At 32.3% G+C, this 6,993-nt stretch overlaps 1 long non-coding RNA gene across 1 annotated transcript; it reads right to left on the reverse strand.

Moving 5' to 3' along the window:
- Window positions 1–1,223: 1,223 nt before the first annotated feature.
- Window positions 1,224–1,976, reverse strand: LOC133190226 (uncharacterized). Its single transcript, XR_009721580.1, has 2 exons — window positions 1,781–1,976; window positions 1,224–1,363 (listed from the first exon to the last, which is right to left on the reverse strand). It is a non-coding gene; the product is annotated as an uncharacterized LOC133190226 (long non-coding RNA).
- Between the last annotated feature and the right edge of the window lie 5,017 nt (window positions 1,977–6,993).

Consider the following 6,993-nt stretch of genomic DNA (forward strand, 5'->3'; position numbering starts at 1 on the left):
GAAAGTCTAATATAGGCCTTGGTTTGGCATTATTCTTCGCTATTTTTGACCATAACTTCTTTTACAGAACAAGGTACGATTTCAATACAAATATTGTCCTGTGTTTTTCTTTAAAATGAAAGTGATGTAAAAAAAAAATTGGAGCGCAAGCTTCCTGAAATTAAATTGAAATTCCATGCAGAAAGATCATGCAAATCATTTTTCTCACATGACCTTCTTAATGCTAATTGTAACTCATAAACTTGTGCATTTTCCCGTATTTCTTAAAAAGTCACAGAAGACACCAATTTTCAATGGAATTTTCTTTCAGATAATATTGTCCACAGGCATCGGCCACAAAGATTTTGAGCAAAGAAATTTACACCACATATCCGAAAATTAAAGTAGACGACCACTGTGGACACTATTTTCTAAGGAAAATAACCCTTGAAATGGGTCATTTGAGGCTTTTTCTGTTTAAAATAGAGAAATGCATCAAATTAATGATGTCATATTTCCAGAATTCCTTCATGCCATATTCTTTCCTGATTTATCACAGTCATTTACTCAAGACAACTTATTTATTTAAGCCAGTTTCCAAACTTTTTGAAAACATTAAATTTTTAGGGTACAATACTACAGCTAAAACCGTACCTTCTTCTTAGTACATTTAAATTCTGGGAGTCATAAAAATATAAAAGAACAGTAATTTAAACTCATAGAGAATGTCTGTATAAATTGCTGCAAATTTGAGAACTATTGTATATTTTCAATACACATTATATTTTGAAGAATTTAAATTTTCTTTGATCTTATTAAGAATTATTTTCATAATCGGTTGCACTTGGGAGTGGAGCAAACAACTTTAGATGATAAATATTTAAATAAAAGTTCACGTAAGTATGTGATTGAAATGGGATGAGCGCATAGCATTTTACAAAAATGAACCTCTTTGATACAACTGTCGACTGAATATACAGTACAATAAGTTTGATTTTTAAGACTTTGGGCCAAGGTATTATAACCACGCACCAAGAAGCTTTTTTGAGATGTCATGAACCAGTTGTTACTATGACCTTGACATTTAGATACGACATTTACTTAAGGCACAAACATGCTACCTAAGAACAACTTTTGTCTGAAGCACAATATACATTAATTTGGAAAGTTAAAAGAAAAATGCTCCTGCATTATACCTTTCATGAAATGGGATAATTCAAAAATAATATTTCATCAGTATTACCTATATCACAATAATTGCCAGTCCAACCTGAGAGACAAATTGGACAGCTAAGGTTGTCATTTGCTCTGTCAAATGACGGATGGCAATTCTTGGGAAACAAATGATTACAATCTGCCTCACCATTCTTTGAGGGAATACATGCTAAATAAAAGAAGGTAAGTTTGTATTGCATTTTTAGAAGTCTTTATATTTGTTCTCTTTCAACAGAGGTAGTGACTAAATAGAAATTATTACTTTTCATCTAAAAAAAATGACAGTTTTAAACTGACAATTATTGTAGATATCAATATGTTAATTTGTTGATTAATGGGATTGCAACCTATTTTCATTATAAACATAGATTTCTTTAGGTTTATTGTGTCAGTAAGAAATATTTTTAAAAAAATGTACTCAAAGTTTACAATAACTAAATTAGAAAAAGTCAATGCTTTTTAAATACCTCATGATCTTATCTATATATAGTCAAATAACACAAAAAGTAACGAAATCAATGTCGAAAAACGATGTGCATATATTTTTAAATAAAGCAAACTAAAACATAACATTAATTGTAGATACCTAAAACGTATACTTCACAAAGGTTGATTATCCTTTCATGACTGATATTATCACCCCTTATAATAACCTCTTTCACCAATTCACTCGGCATGTAGGAAGAGTCGATCCAGATATCATTTCCACTGTTTTGTTGCTTGTCAGTGTAAATCAAACGTTCTTCTCCAGAGGCAAGATTCATATGCAGAGTAAATCCGTTTATTCGCGCCTTTACATATGCTAAGTAAACGAAACGATTGAAAAGATTATATGAATTTGAATCACAAAGTATTTTGATATAATTTTAATGTAAGGTGTCAACAATTACTTATTGCTGATTCCTTTAAATAATTATGTATATAATTTTTTAAAGAAATATCATGTCTCTTTTGACTTCTTGTCTACTCTTGTTAATGTTGCTATATGTGTTGGATTGCTTTAAAACACGATACGATGATCTTTTATATAATTACCCATCGTTAATTATCAGCTACATAATTATTATTGTAAAAAATATCATATATTTCTGTAAAGTTAGTCACATGTCGAATATTGCAGGTACCAGTGAATATATCCCCAAATTCAACGTACATTGTACCATTAGCGTTACCTGATGCTTTTAACTAGCATCAAAGATGCTCATACTAATGGAAGGTATTGAACTTCGGATTTTTTCTTCTAAATACTCCTTTGATATGTTTAAAAAAACCCACCATATACTGATACACTTTTCATGTAGTCAAATAAAACAAAAAAGAAATCTGTTTTGAATCAATATAGAAACTTCTATTTTTTGATTGGCTATATACTGAATATAGTGAGTAATCAAACTGTACTTACGAGAATCACCTCTGTTTGATATATAAATAGACAATATCCTATAAAGGTCTCCAAGCTTTACGCTCCAGAACGGATTCTTTCTATAAGGTAGTGTATGCATACAAGTGTTCTCGATGAAATAGTGGTTGCCATCCCAACCATCAACCGCCTTGTCTGATGTATAACTTTGACTTTTTTTATAAGTACTAGACTGTGAGGTTTCTCTCCACAAAGCCACATTTTTACCTTTATCAAATAGTTTATTTAATGAAAACTACGGACGAATAAAATATTAACAAATAAAGAATGCTGCAAAGGTAAAATTAAAAATATTCAGATGTGTTTATCGCATAAATTACTATAATTACAAAAATGTGAGCAATATATACTTGGAACATATGTAGATAAACATGCTTTTAAAGTTTGTCTCGCATATCAATATCCAACTTAAAACCACCTTTTAATCGCATGCAAAAAATATCTGCCAGTTTCGGGACCGTTTTTTACTAGAGAATATTATTCGCTGCGAAAAATTTATAAAATTGTTAACTTATGTAGAATGTTCCTCAGTTGTGAAAAGTACTGTAGATTCCTTATTTTACGCGAGTACTTAATATCGCAAAATGGCCCAAGGGCGTCAAATCGCGAGAACAATTATTTGCGAATGGGTGATTTATCTAGAGATTTAACATACATATCAAAGCACCATAAAAATAAAAGCGAGTAATTTCATTTCGCGAGTGGTGCTTTTCGCGTAATTACGCGATAATTTCTTCTTCGCGTATATTTAGGAATCTACAGTAATGGTCGCAGATATAGATTTCCCACCGACGAATCGCTAATAGAAATTGAGTTAACAATAGTTGGCTTACAGTGCTATAGTCAAAATGTCTTTTAAGGTTTGACAAAACGTGTTTTCTATCGAAGAAACAAATTTGATGTGGACGAGTCTCGTCTCCACCACCAAATTCGTATCTGCGATGGAGAACACGTTTCTCTAAATGATTTGTGACACGATTCATCAAATTGAACCCCTTTCATTTTTAGTTGTACAGCATTTGTAGTATCCGCCGGCAACGAAAGGTCATCTTTAAAAAATCCTGATAAACTTGAATTGTTTCTAAATTTAAGTTTATGTTTATAATTATATATCCAACAAAGCATCAGTTTAGTTTTCTTTTCGTTTCGATCGAAGTAATGTGGATTCTGTGCGGAATGAAATTCTAAGTGATTGAGAAAATTTGACATTTTACATTTGCAATGAAAATAATATTAATCCAAAATTCATAATAAGAAAAAATCAGCAGTTAGTACATGTACTATTTGTACGTTCTTTTGATATATTCAAATTTATTTTTAGATCCCTTTGTATTTTAGATTATACAACAAAGTGTATAGGGCTAATAGTTCCGCCTACATGGGTCCTGTTCTGTATTGCTAATATCTCCATCGTGTCACAGTACAATTTTACTTTAAATAGTATTAATACTCAAAGTATTAAAGAAGATAAATACCACCAAAAACCTCGATTTCCTTGACCATCAAAGGCGAAGAAAATATAAATAACAATCTATGCGTCCTCACGGCTTGATTAAAGTAAAATGTTGAATGCATCTGCAACGGTCCACTATATACTGTTATGCCTTCGTAGACTGTTATTCTTACCGTACTTGGGTAGTTTTGAACTTCTGTGTAATTAAAAACAACATGACTAGAACAGAGTCATTTCATTTTAACAAATTTGAAACAATTGATTATAGATGGATGAAATTGTGATGTGATCAGTTTCTCGTCCCTATTTCAACAATACGGCTTACAACAAATTTACACACAAAAACAGCATTGTGTTGTATTGAAGAAATGAGTTAATAGCTCCAGTTCCTAGTAACACAGAAATGAAATAAAAATGATGATATTATACTTTGGAAAAGAAAGCCTACTCAAACAATCACGAGCATGTACACAGACATACTGAGCGAAAAAGCATGCATAAGTTTGGAAAAATAAAAATAATGTACCAAGAAAGATGTTCACAGCTGACACGATGAAGACTCCGGGGAGGGTTAGTTCTTCATTTATTCCTATCTTACGACTTGTACTCATGAGTCCGTCAAATGCAGAGTCTCCTTTTGATGCACTGTAGGCTAGGTTAACTGATAATAAATAAAAACCATTCTTCTTTAAGTATGTGAATTTCATATGACAAGCTCTAGGAAAGTAGAAGAAAATAAAGTTTGTTTTACCATGGTATCTATAAAGTCATCTAACTCAGTAGATGGTTACAAGAGAATCTAAATTTTCAGTGACAATATCTAAACTTTGTCACAGCAGAATAATACGCAGCACTGTTTAGGCGTACTACGAAGAAATCAATGGAATATGAATGAGCATAAATACATACCTCTTTAAACTGAATTTATTTTTGTAGAGCTACTATATTACCTCATGACTTTAATATTAATTGAAATACATTGTATATCCCTCTCTGTATTAATTATTTGGTTTTGCCACGTTATTTGACAGTCACGTGATAAATGTATACGAAGTGTACTGTGTGTAGGTCATGAGCAAATTTCAATATCGCAAGGGCATACACTAGTTCAAATAAAAAATTTAGTAATAAAATTGTTTCTATATACATGTATCTTGTAGTTAATGGAAAGTGTTCTGCTTTAAATAGAATTCGCATTTTATTTGTTCAAATTTCAAGTTATTCAGCTCTAGTCGAAAAATGTGTGACCTTTACCAAGTATTTAATGTATTTATTGTGTAATGCTCTCGATTTCAGGAAAGCAGCAGCACTTTTCAAGTTAAGGAATGTTTCCATTACATGTATGTTTACTTAAAGAATGGCCAAGATCTATGAAGTGTATGCCCTTGCGAAAAGGCGATTAAATGAAGCACCTCGGCGTGAAACAGCAAACACTGTACAAAAACACGGTAGAATTATTTCAATGCATTCTCTCGATAGTTTTTAAATGATGTCACTAAACAAAGGTTTCAGATTTGTATTAATGATCTACCTAACATTTACAAATAATATTCTCTTTAATAATAATAATATGCATTTTTCACTGTGAAAAAATTAATTGATCCGCCTCTCAATGCACATAAAATGTGTCAAATTTTACCATGATGACGTCTTGTCGACACGTGAATCCACACTTTTCAAAAGTTATGTCCCTTGGCTGCCATATTTGGGAAAAACCAAAAGAATCCTCATAGTAGACTTTGTAGTGTTCGGTTTTTAACTTTGTCATTTGACTGGATAAATATCTGTGCATCTTGTATATTGAATACCCCAGGATGGGGCTACCCATACACTAAAAGAAAATAATTTACACACAGTGGATTCAATGGAGCATGCCCAAATATTTGGTAGGATAAAGAGGAGAAGTCATTTCTTTCCCTTTTTACCTTTTGGTTGACCACGCAAAGGGACAGAACTTGTGCAAAGTGTGGATTAGACTATCAGCGACTTCTTTATATCTTGCTGTGTGGGATTTAACTAGCCTTAAATGAGTGATGAATAATTTATTACAAATTTATTGATTGTATGTTGTTTTACGTCCCATTAAAGAATTTTCATTCATATAGAGACGTCACCATATACCAGTAAAGGGCCTCAAATTTAGATCTTTACTTGGCACTCAGGGCCATGGATCAGTGAGGGTTCTTTATCGTGCCAACACCTAACGGATTTTAACGCGGAGGTCTCATCCGAAGGACCCGTAACTTTCACTTCAAAATGACGAGCGCTTGGCGAAGGATCAGTTGCTACTTACTTTTAATTATCTTAGATCAGTCGCGGCCGTGATTCGAACACACGTCCTTCCGATCACGGAGCAAGCGCTCTACCGACTGAATTACCGTGACAGTCCTGTTACAAATTAAAGAAATCGATAAGATTAATTCTACAAAGTTTTTACAAATAATATTATTACCAGGGAATTTATCTTTTGTTCAACTCTTATTGAAGGAAAACTCGAGTGATATTGTATTGGGATATTTTTACATTCAAGTTATTTTGCTGATAGATTTGGGTTGTTCAAAGAAAATGGTGCCATTGCTTATTAGTAAATTTGCAAATTATGAATTCGGGGGGGGGGGGGGGGTTAACATAATGAGCGTATAAAGTATAAATTAAATTTTTAAACAATCTTATATATATCCTATATATAGATAACTATCTCGTCAAGATAACTTGCTGGTTTTGTCGGGACACACCAACTTCTATCTCATCTAGTCAAGATCAATTATCATATTTTTTTGTGATAGCCTTCTGGACATGACGAGATAATTTATCTTGTATCGTGACTAAAAATGTAACGTTGACAAGTGCCACATGTACCTCTTTATAATTGCAGTCACGATATATGTATTTTATAGATGACGTTCTACAGGTGTCTCGGTCATTT

This window comes from Saccostrea echinata, unplaced genomic scaffold (assembly GCF_033153115.1).
Source record: "Saccostrea echinata isolate AGI-Se365-2 ecotype Australia unplaced genomic scaffold, CSIRO_AGI_Sech_v1 ptg000022l, whole genome shotgun sequence".
Classification (NCBI taxonomy): Eukaryota; Metazoa; Mollusca; class Bivalvia; order Ostreida; family Ostreidae; genus Saccostrea; species Saccostrea echinata.